General features: G+C 37.0%; 1 protein-coding gene across 1 annotated transcript in view; it reads right to left on the reverse strand.

The window, feature by feature from the left end:
* bchs (WD repeat and FYVE domain containing 3 bchs) overlaps positions 1-13,306 on the reverse strand; it is a 388,664-nt gene that overhangs the window by 267,801 nt on the left and 107,557 nt on the right. The window lies entirely within an intron of this gene.

Genomic DNA, 13,306 nt, shown 5'->3' on the forward strand with positions numbered 1-13,306 from the left:
GAGTCTTATTTCCCTATATGCACCTAGAGTAACAGGCAGATTCAGAAAGCAGCAGTGAATTATTTTCTTTGTTTTAGTCACCACCACAACGTTTCAAGCTCCTGCCAGTGAGCAGCTATCTTGAGTCATGTATTGCAAGTGAATGTTATCACTGATACAATATACCAAGAAGGATCAAACCTATTCGGCTTACAGAAGCGACCTATGCTCAGACTGAAGAGAAAACTCAAGCCCAATTTGATGTGAAAAAAAACTGTCATTGGTTCTGCAGTTAGAAACATACTGCAAATTGCAGGCAACAACCTGGTGATTCTGTTGACCCATATGCCAAAATACTTACTAATTTACCTTCGCATTGTAATTTCCAAGAATGTTTCAGAGATTGTTTCCTCAGGAAATCTTCATAAGTGGCCTACAGTCAGGCAAATTAACTGGCTTGTTGCTCCAGGATTTGAAAAACAAACCTTTTCATGACTATGTAGACCATGCCAAATCCCACAAAAGTTAATGTCATGAAGCCAGATACACAGGTCCTACAGAATTTCAAAACTTATGACTGCCTAACTTGAAAAGGGACAGGTTGTTTGATCAAATTCCTGCAAGCTATAAATGTTGTACCTAGTTTTATGGCATTTCTAGCTCACATGTAGCATATAACATAAACTACATCATGTTAAAAAGTCTGCAAGAGTGTTAAGAAGAATATTCAAGCCATGCATGTAACTGAAGACCATTCCCAGACACCAAGATAGCTCTGCATAGAGGTGTGTATTTAACATTCAACAGATGATGTCAGAGTCAGACACCAAGACAACACATGGGGAGTGCAGACACCAAGACAACACATGGGGAGTGCAGACACCAAGACAACACATGGGGGAGTGCAGACACCAAGACAACACATGGGGAGTGCAGACACCAAGACAACACATGGGAGTGTGCATAATGGTCCACTAATGACATGGTGTGCCTTCAAATGCTGTTGCTCTTCACCAATTCAGATAAGCTCATCAGGTCGTTTTGCATAGAAGTAATACAAATTTTTACTATCAATGCCATTGTAATTTGAATGAACAGTGAGCCAGCAAGTTTACAGTATTTAATAAATAATGTTAGTGTCTCAACTCCACACCTTTCCACATGCAGTGAGTGTGACTTCATTTTGGTGAAAAATGACAGATTAAAACCTACCAAAATAAAAGCCTGTAGTTAAAGAGAGGATGATTTTCAGTTTTTAGGTCGAAGTTACTTAATTTTATATTACGAAGATATTACTGTGAAACATTTTACACTGTGAATTCTCAAAGTGTTTCTCTTTTTGGCCGTGATCTTTGCCGTGAACTAAATACAGTATGGCCTCGCAGTGCCAGTCCAGAATAATACTGCTTCTGAACATACTTAGTGTAATATAATTTTGAGTGATTTTCAACATTACCTTTCATTTAATTCCAAGCCTAATGTTACTCAAGCTGTTACATTAGATGATGAAGATAATGCTAGGGCTGTGTTTTGTAAACCTTCTTCAATATCTCCTTGTTTGCAGAGACTTAGCTATCACTCAATTAAAGATTTGGAGGAAAATGGCATTATTACTAAGGTGATCCACAGTACTGGGCTTCACCCTCTGATAATGTGCTTATAAATAAGAACACTGTTTGCATCTATGGAGATACTCTTGTGCACTTAATAAGACCTAAAAGTTGTACAATAAGAACACTATTTTCATCTGGGGAGATGCAATATATTTTCTGGCCTCCACTGATGAAGTGACTGCACTGGTTGGAAGTGCCAAAGTTTGCCAAGACAGACCTGGCTAATGCATTTAAATTTTATTGTTCTTTGTTCGTCATCTAGCATTTCCCAGTCATGGATGTATGTTGTTAAATAGCACTGACAGTAATGTAATTTAACAAGATGATATCTGTCGAGGTATAATTTATGAGATTATTTATTCTCCTTTACATAGTTCCCCCAGCACCATTTCTATGTTGCAGTTTCAAGAACAAATGCAATCTTGAATTGTTCCTAAAGAGGGGCAAACAGTATGCCTTTCATCAATACAGTATCCTTCAGCTCAAGTGCTGGACCTGATATATGCTAGCTGACAAAGAGGGTATTCTGGTGGAGATAGGGAGGGGAGGGGGGGTAGAGAGGGGTTGCCAACACTCCTCACACACACACACACCACCATCCATTATACCTCTGGCCTTCCTTGTGTGTAGAAGCATCGCATCACTTTCCTACCATTGTGAGGCTATGCTGACTATTTTGGATGAGCACCCATAAATGCGAATGTGGGTATATTCCTGTTTTGTTTGTTGCCATAACAACTAGAGCAAGAGCACGTGGTTTTCGTTTTGTTTAATCATAAATAGACTTTCTACGTCCAGTGATGCGATGGCAGAGCTCAGAGACGTAGTATTCAAAATATCGATGAACTCCACCTGGGAAACCACAGAGTACCCCCTACAGATGTAGGGAGTGATGATCTTATTCAGTCTTTTGGCTGTTTCATAAGTTGGAGAGTGAACTTGGGTAGTTACAGGCAGGAAAGAGAAACCTGAATGCAATAATGAAGAGGACATACTCGTATTCTGGTAACAGATCTATGAAACTACCTACGATCACTGAGGCTATGGCCCAGGGTATTGTTATTGTGCCCTCAAGACCCATAAGGCCAGCAACCTATTGCACATAAAGTCTGTTCACGAATGTACCGTTGGATGACACCATCGATATTATCTTAAGGGGAGTCTAACACTTGGATGCCATGACCCTTGACATACCAGAAGATCCCCTTTGATGTCTTCTCCAAATCTGCACCAAGGAAGCCCCCTTTCCTCTCACATAGGGGTGACCTCTATCGACAGGTAGATGGTGTCTCCATGGGATTCCCCCTTGGCGGCCTATTTGCCAATATGTACATGGCAGATATCGAGGAAAGAGCCTTCAATTCTCATTCAAAACCAAAGATATATGCCCAATATATATGTAGACAATATCTGCATTGCCATCGATACTGACAAAGAACCAACCCACCTACAGTATGCCTTGAAGAGGAACTCTAACCTAAATACCACCAAAGAATATGGTGTCAAAGGCCAACTTCCCTTCTTGGATGTAAATGCAGAGAAGAGAGAGACAGGTACAATACTACCATGTACCAAAAGGCAGCTAGTGTGGGTCACTGCCTTAACGCCCGTGGGGAGTGCCCTGACACTTACAAATGCTCTGTGGTAACTACAAATGAGACATGCAATTATGCACTGTTCTACATGGAAAGCTGCTCACACACAGCTCAAACATGTTAGGCAGCTCCTAACTAATAACGGATACGACAGCAATCTAATATAAGGCTGCATATGAAAACAGTTGGACATGTATGCCAGCACACCAATGACAAAGCCTGCCACACCGAAAAACATCATATTGCATTACAAAGCTGCATATCACAGCCAGTTCAAGGATGAAGTCAAGGCCATGAAGATGATAACTGTCAGTGGTACAATGCCTACGAATCCTCATGAGGGTATCTCCTTATGTGTCTCATGCCATCCAAACCTAGTCAGCACCTTATAATGCAAAATAGCATGGCCCCTTGTAGAGAGATGTGGGAGTTGACCAACGTAGTATACAAATTTAAATGCACCAAAGGGACATGTCAAACCCTAGGCAATTACTACATAGGTTTCAATACTGTCACTATTTGCAGGTGATTGCAAGCTCACTGCAACCAAGGGGCAATATTTCAACACAACGTAAACCATCCCTAGAAGAATTATTAGAAAGCACAGAAATCGTGCATAGAGAAGCCCAGTTCCACAGATTGCAAATAGCAGAAGCTCCAAGCATAAATCAACAATGGCCTGCGTTAAACATACAGAGGAACGTGGACTTCATCCTCCCTTCTTCAAGGAAATCAAAGGACATCCATGAGACTCCGAAGGGAGATGCGAGTGACAGAACACCCCTGAGCATGACTACAAACAACGAAGAAAATCAAGACTATCGGCCAAAGACGAGACTCACACCCTTGCCCATGCCCTTTGCTGCAAGCCACAGCATAAGACATGTCCTACGGAGCACCAGGTATGGCCATACTGCTGCCCAGACCTCTAGCAAGAGAATGAGACCCACCAACCAACAGAAATGCAGCATCCCAATGATGCCATGTTTAACATTTAAAAGTCCCCAAAAGTTAAGTATACCTTAGTTTAACCAGACCACTGAGCTGATTAACAGCTATTCTAGGGCTGGCCCGAAGGATTAGACTTATTTTACGTTGCTAAGAACCAATTGGTTACCTAGCAACGGGACCTACAGTTTGTTGTGGAATCCGAACCACATTATATCAAGAAATGAATTTCTATCACCAGAAATAAATTCCTCTAATCCTTCATTGGCCGGCCAGAGAATCGAACGCGGGCCTAGGAGAGTGCTAGGCGAGTACGATATCGACCCATCCAGTGAAGAACTAAACAGTAATATAAACACTGTATGTCAATTTAAAATTTAGTTCTGAAGACGTTACCAATGAGCGAGGAAACGGTCCTTCGACTAGAATAAGTAAATGGAAAGAAAGGATTTTGAATAATTTTTCCTTATTCCTGAGAAGTTTGCCTGAAGAGAAAAAGTATAGACTGATTCAAAGTCTTGATAAAAAGAAAGTATCAGTGAACAATGCCATTAACTTATTATATATATATATATACAGTATATATATATATATATATATATATATATATATATATATATATATATATATATATATATATATATATATATATATATATATATATATATATATATATATATATATATATATAGGAGACCAAGGGCAGATGGAGAAGCACACTGACAATCTACAGTTTTTATTGTGGCCGATGGCGTTTCGCAATAATCCATTGCATTTTCAAGGCTGCAATGACACAATTTTGTTTAATAAAAAGGGACGTCACTGCATAAAATTATAAAGATAAAAAAAAAAATTCATACATTTCTTGAAATATCTTCAAACAAACCTACCCAGTACACGGCTAAAAAGTGACTAAACAGAAAAAGGTAAAACTACTCGAAAACAAAGAGAACAGCAGAGAAATCACAAAATAAACAAGGGTGTTGAGGACGTCTGGGCATTTAACGAGGGAACGAGTGCTTTCATGAAAATTGACTCTAAAGTCGTAAGCTCATCCTCGTGTTGGGCTGAGGCTATTATTTCGAAGTTTTTCATATCAATTTGCGTTTTGTAGATTGCAGAGTGATTTCTTATATTTGATATATATATATATATATATATATATATATATATATATATATATATATATATATATATATATATATATATATATCCTTCAGTTATCTGGTTTCACCTATCCAGAACTCAACATTATCTTGAAGGCCCCAGCATCACAACATATTTATATGGAATTATTATATATATTTATATATTCATGAAAGTTTTTAAAAACTGTGCTCAGATGCTTGGCAACCCTGTGCAAGCAGAAAGGAATGTTGGTAACGCTGCTTACAGGCTGAAAAAGTTACGGGGAAGGGTTGGTAGACTGGGGAAAGTGTTTCAGGGGTAGGGAGGTGGGAAGGCTGGGAGGGATGGTTGGGCAAGGATAGGCAGGCATTTGACTTCTTGAGAGGTTTTGCAACTGCTATTGGCTTATATGCACTACATCATGCGACATATCATGTCACTGCTTACTGCTTTTAACTGGCTTAGCCATATTATGTTGTGAGGAAGGTGGTGACTGACATGCCGACTGGTTGCTGACTGGTTTATTACTGATTCGCAATTGATTGGAACTGATTTAGGTACGGAATACTCACAAAGGTTATTCGCTGGTGCGAGCCGCAATGTAGTTATAAATCTCTGACAAATCGAAACAGGGATTCAATTTGGGCGTCTATGTTTGTTCACAGACAGAAACATACATACAATCTGATACAGTAGATTCAGTTGAAGACTGCAAGTACAAGACCGGAGAGTTGGCATAACAATGCATACAGTGGTGATGATAAAGGAAATGTGACAGTAATGGTCACAGAGAAATAGGCATAAAATACACATGGTAGTTGTGCATTCTCCGACCACGTGTTCCCCTCGCCAGGTGAGTCAGGGAGGAGAAAGTGCACCTTGGTTGTAGGTCCATTGTCGGGTCAAGCATGTGGTCGGAACAGGGGCTTCCACAATGTCATCAATACAACAGCATATAGCAGGTGTGAGAGTAGACAAGCACTCGTATTTTTTGTAAAATTCGCAATATTGGCAGAAACGTATACATCATTACACATAACTGTGGTTTTTTGCTTCTGAATAACTGATTGAATATATCATAATATCATTATAAAAATTTCCTCTTCTAACTGGCTACTTTCAAAGAGTATCAATGCACTTTGTAGCAAAGCACACTTTTCTCCTTGTCCAGTTCCTTGTCAGTTCTCGGTATTTGTGCTTTGAATGGATGCTGTGTGATCATCCTGCAGTGCTTTCCCCTCATTCTGTTGCTTTTGTTGCAGTGCCCTAAGAGGGCTAGAAATGTTCTAACCCTTCAAAAAAAAAAAAGCTGGAAATCGTAGAGAGGATCAAGGCTGGTTGGTCAAGGGCGCATATCATGAAGGAGGATGGCATTGCTTTGTCTACCCTGCAGGACATCAGGCTGCAAAGGACAAGCTTAAGAAGCATGCTACAGATTCTGGGAAGAGATTTTGAGGAGTCAGGCCCACAAGATGATAGCAAAACCCTATCATGAGGAAGTTGAACTTTCAACCTTGATCTGCTTTTGTCAGCATAGGGTTGCCAGTGTGCACATATGCATTGCCAAGTTGAAGGCTGCTGCAATGAAGTTTACAAGTCTACATGGGGCTGCAGACTTTAAGGCATCCGAATCTTGGCTGTTTCAGTTCAAGATTTGACATGGGCTTTCAGACAAGAAGACTTATGGCAAAGCTTTGGAAGCTTCAAGAAGGGAATAGAGGAATTCTGGCTGAGGTTGAAAAACTTGTTGGAAAACAAAGGCCTTTCTTCAAGTCAAATCTACAATGACGATGACATTGTCTATTCTATCACTCCTTACCCACTAACACCTTGGCCGATGAGAAGAAAAAGAATTTATCCAATCTAAAGCTATCAAAACAACTCGTGTCTTCTTTGTGCAAATGCTTCTGGTGGGTATCGTTACAAATCAGTGGTAGCGGGACATGCAAAGCAACAACTTGTCCTGCATGGGTTAATAGATAATCTCCCAGTGATTTGATATTACTTGGCAAAGGCTTGGTTCACCTTCAAGATCATTTCTGGTTGGTTCCATAATTTAATCAGTTCAATTAAAGTACTGTGAGAAAATGGGATATCCAGCTGTGTGTTCTCTAATAATACAGATAAAAACTCCATCAGATCATCAATTGGTACCTTTGTGAATAGTGATACTACATCAAAACTTACAAGCCTGGATTCACTATTAATCTGTGCACTCTTTAGTTTGTTTATCGGGTCCACATTATTCGTGATATTAGCATTTGAGATGGTACCAGATATCAAAAGAAAATTGTAAATTGTTTAAATTTTTAGGCAGGCAGTAGAGATGTATGACAATAGGATTATCATATTTGTAAACACATTACAGAGGCAGTAGTGCTAATGAGTTTCCAAACTCCGCCTCCCTGACACCTGTCATGTGTGGATCTGGGGTCCCTATGGTCGGTATGTTTATCAGTATTGTCCCCTGAGAGTATATTGTGATTTTTAGCCAAATGAGTTTTGAAGGCCACTCCTACCTCGACACCGGCCTGTATGTGGACATGTAGTCTCTAACGGTTGTGTATGTCCGTCAGTACTGTTCCTGCAGTATAAATATTTGTGACTTCTTATACTCTGTATCAGTTCTTCGTCAATGGCTTGGAAATGAAGTCGAAACCGGTCAGGACCCACACCCCGTCTCTTATTTTTCATCTGTGGCAATGTGTGATAAATGAATCACGTACAAAAGTGATAATAATCATCACACACACACATATACAGTATATGTATATATATATATATATATATATATATATATATATATATATATATATATATATATATATATATATATATAATATACATATGTTTTGCACTTGGTGACATGATTTCTTATGCTACAGAGCTATGGACTAGACAGTCGACAGCCAGTTCTATAACTCACCCCCTTTTATGTACTGTATGTATATATATACATATATACAGTATACATGTATATATATACATATATATACAGAATATATATATGTATATATATATATATATATATATATATATATATATATATATATATATATATATATATATATACTGGACAGTCGACAGCCAGTTCTATAACTCACCCCCTTTTATGTACTGTATGTATATATATACATATATACAGTATACATGTATATATATATACATATATATACAGTATATATATATATATATATATATATATATATATATATATAGAGAGAGAGAGAGAGAGAGAGAGAGAGAGAGAGAGAGAGAGAGAGAGAGAGAGAGAGTAGAGAGATTCAAGTTTTTTTTGTTGGTTTAATGCTTGACTAATATATATATATATATATATATATATATATATATATATATATATATATATATATATATATATATATATATATATATATATATATATATATGTCTGTATGCATGTATATATATATGCATATATGAATGTATGCATGTACATATATATGCATATATATGTATGTGTATAAATACATATATATATATATATATATATATATATATATATATATATATATATATATATATATATATATATATATATATATTAGTCAAGCATTAAACCAACAAAAACTTCTAATACTTGAATCTCTAACTATATATATATATATATATATATATATATATATATATATATATATATATATATATATATATATATATACATATACATACATACATATATATATATATATATATACATATACTGTATATATATATGTATATATATACATACAGTACATAAAAGGGGGTGAGTTATAGAACTGGCTGTAGACTGTCCTGTCCACAGCTCTATTCAAAAACTAATTGTCTAAAAATGTTGTTTACAAGTAGTTCATCCAGTTTTTACATCCTGGGGCTGCTGTTGATCAAATCTACGCGAGTTTTCTGAATGATACATGACTCAACAATGTTTCTTTTCGCGATGTCTTTGCAGAACGTGGTGTCTTCAGCTTCTTTCCAACTCATGGTGTGGTTGCACTCATTCATGTGTTGAAGCAAACTGCTTGCAGTATTCCCCGTTCTGACATACATTATCTTTATGTTGATTTAATCTTGTTTCGTGATCCATTCCTCTCTGTCCCACCTCCTTTTTATTACACTGATTGCAAGGGATCTCATACATGCAACCATTCTTCTGTAGAGGGGAATTCCTGATTAACATGTTCTCAGGAACGTAGTTCTTAAAAATGACATTAACTTTAAATGGTCTCAACAGCCCAGGGGTGGCCATAGACTGGTTGCAGTATGGTAAAACAAGAAGGTTTTTCACATTAAAGTCACTCCTACGACCTTGTCCCGCCTTGTTAGACATCCTAAGTGGTTGGAACTTACCTCACGACATCCCTTTGGGTGTAATGAGATGAATTAATCCCCCCTTCGTAGGCAACTTCATAAAAGATTTTCTTGCTTCACAGAAAGCTCCGTCAATAAAACCGCGAGGGTATTTAAGGTTTGTTGCAATGTCGGACCTTCCGAAGCCCAGCCTCGAGAAAGTCAGGGCCCTTAAAAACATAGACGAAAATACCATCACCCCCGTTCTCGGATGATGGTTTGAACAAAAATGTATGTAGGAATCTACATTCGCAGACTTCCTGTACACAGAAAATTTAAAATTTCTGTCATTTCTCACAATTAAAACATCTAAAAACGCCAACTTATTATCTACTTCATTTTTTCTCACGAGACTTTTCTCCGAACATAAATTTGCAACCTCTAACACACAATTCTACAAGCTTGATCATAGAAGGCCTGTCAAAAGAGGCAGTGTATTATTCCATTTCTTCCTTCGTGAATTCAAGTAGTTCATCTATTGGTACTTTTGCAGACAATGAGCTGACGTCAAAACTGATCAGCTTGAAATCATAATTGAAATTAAACGTTCTTAACGTATCTGTAAAATCCACATTAATTTTCGCGGACACTCCTGATATGTTTCAAGCATTGGAGACAACTCGTTAACAAGCTAATTTACTTCGACAGTTTATCATTTATAGGTACAAGACCCTACAGAACTTATAATGAGCCTAACAGAATTGTTTTCTTTGAGTTTTGATAATTCCATATAAATAAGGAAGAGCTGGATTGACAGTAATGAACTTTCGCTTTGATTCTTTATGGTTTTCTAGAACACTCTTGATGTTTTTGTTACAATAAGCATTAACATTATCTAAAGGATTGTTTCTTATTCCTGTGTAGGTTTGATTTGAGATAATTCTAACATCTTATTATCATAGTCGACCTTGTTCATGATGACCAACGTGTTGGATTTATCAGATCTAGTAATATGTAAATCTTTATCTTTTTTCAGTTTTTATATACTTTTAAGAACCTCACAGGAATATTTGCAGGTGAATCAAAGCTGACGATCCCATGCACTAAACCCTGACAGACATTGATTTCTTCTGATGTAATGTTACCATACTTTTCAAGTTTACAAAATGCATTTCCAATTTCAAGCCAATCTGCATTTGTTTTAATGGAGACATATATTCCATATCCCAAGGCTACTGAGGTGGTGCTGTCCAAAGGTTTATTAGATGTATTACAAACGAAATCCTTATTAGCATTTGTTGTCCAATTACTTTGTTGAATTAATCTGTTTCATTTATTTTGGTGTTTCCTACATATCTTTGTACACTAATCGTAATTTACTGTAACAAAAATCAAATACAATGTTAGTCAGTCGTTTGGAATTACATTCAATATTGTTCTTTTCTGCATTCTGAGTTCCTGAAAAGTTGCTTTTTCTTCTATTTTCGCCAATTCGATGAGTTTCTTGAGGATGAGCCGGTGGTACTCTTCGAAGGGTGTAGCAGAGAGGCGGTTAAGTCTCCTGTTCGTAAGTGACTTCGGAATGACCTGTTCCTCCATGTAAGAGCGTAAGAACTTCAGCTGTAAAAAAAGGTAAGTATATCTTAGTTTAACCAGACCCCTGAGCTAATTAACAGCTCTCCTAGGGCTGGCCCGAAGGATTAGATTTATTTTACGTGGCTAAGAACCAATTGGTTACCTAGCAACGGGACCTACAGCTTATTGTGGAATCCGAACCACATGATAGCGAGAAATGAATTTCTATCACCAGAAATAAATTCCTCTTATTCTTCACTGGCCGGTCGGAGATTTGAACTCGCGGCCAGCAGAGTGCTAGCGGAGAACGGAACCCACTCGCCCAACGAGGAACTACTTCAGCTGCAGCTTCACGCGGTGTGCTCGCAGTGAAATCGACAGAAAGGCTGCCACGGGAGGTTTTAAAGCAGGGAATAATTCTCCAAAGGAAGTGTAGAGGGTGAAGAGGCGTCCAGCATCCATGTTGACGATCTATCGCTAGAACTTTCTATATCTTATGTTGTCGCAGGGCTGGAGGGAGGTATGAAAGGGGTTGACCATGCGCCTGCGTGTATTATTTGTTTATGTATTGCTGCCACAGAGGTGTCTTTGTAACAAATAATGATTTACTGTATCATTTGACCCTGACGAAGTGTGGAAAATACACGAAAGCACTTGGCCAACTATTTTCATGCCTTCCTCCAGCTCTATGACAATATATATATATATATATATATATATATATATATATATATATATATATATATATATCTGTCTCAGCAATAAGTGACAAAACTGCGCAATATTTTTACTTAAAAAATGCCATATATAGGTAGCTAAGCACTGGGGAAAGGCATCTCTCATACCCATTTCCGTTAAAAGCAAGATTGTAAGTTTGTTTTTAACGGAAATTATTATCTTCAAAAGTTTGAAGTGGCTATAAAGAATCCCCTTTCCTCAGTGCCTGGCAACCTATATATGGAGTTTTTTGAAGTACGAGTACTGCCCGCTATCTTCGATACGTTGATGACATATCCTGTGTTTGGCCCAATTGCCAAAATTTGAACAGTTTCTTGGACAAGTTGAATCACTTGGTACCTTCTATTAAATTCACCGTTGAGGAACAAGAAGATAATAGTTCGTTGCCGTTTTTAGACGTTTTGGTTCATAGAAGGGACAGAAGCTTTGTTCTTCTAGCCATTATTATTCAGATCACCAGGTTAATGTGAAACTCGCAGTTTCCTGCAGCATGTCTTTAAGGACATTAAGGATATAATAATAATAATAATAATATAATACACACAGTCTAGATACATAAGGTAACATGACAAAAATGGCTATCGGCAGTATCCACGCAGTTGCTGAAGAAGTAGAAAAAACAGAATTCATAATAATGGTAAGGACAGTAATTACATGGGGGAATAACAGAAACAAATTAAAAATGATTACAATAAAAAATACAGATTGCGGACAATCAATTTCCATCTGGGGTCCTTAGGTGGTCAGGACCAGAAGGCTAAATACGAATATTGAAAATTGCAAAACTCTACAATGATATTAAACACAATAATAACAAGAAGTAAGATTACCAAAAATAGCAAGGAACTTAGAAATATAATAATAATAATAATAATAATAATAATAATAATAATAATAATAATAATAATATTATTATTATTATTATTATTATTATAATGACAGATTCTGTAGCTGACACTTCATAATTGCAAAATACAGAATAAGCCATTCAAGGAACAGTCCGGAATTTTTAGACTGAGGTTTGTAAAATTTATGACGTAGGAATTACGTTAAAATACCGAAAGTTTTCAATCGACAGATCTTTGCAGAAAGCTAGAAACATTTTTGATTCCAGTAACAATAGGGAGCCTTTTGTGAGAGAGAATGTTTTGACACTGCCATATAGTGTAAATCTTTGTTTTATTCAAAAATGACTGAAAACTTTCAAGATAAATGTTGTTTACAAGAATTCAGGGACACTTCAGAATATCACTTCTCATAACTGCCCAAAACAAATGAGTGGCTGTATTTACACGGTTCCTTGTGCTGGGTGCAGTAATAAGTACCTAGGTTAAACTGGCAAACAACTAGATTACCATCTAAAACAGCATCGTTATGAGTTCGAACAGATCCATTGACAATTTCTTTATTTGTACATGTGAATGATTTTAACCATTGTAT

The sequence above is a fragment of the Macrobrachium rosenbergii genome, chromosome 27 (assembly GCF_040412425.1).
Source record: "Macrobrachium rosenbergii isolate ZJJX-2024 chromosome 27, ASM4041242v1, whole genome shotgun sequence".
Classification (NCBI taxonomy): domain Eukaryota; kingdom Metazoa; phylum Arthropoda; class Malacostraca; order Decapoda; family Palaemonidae; genus Macrobrachium; species Macrobrachium rosenbergii.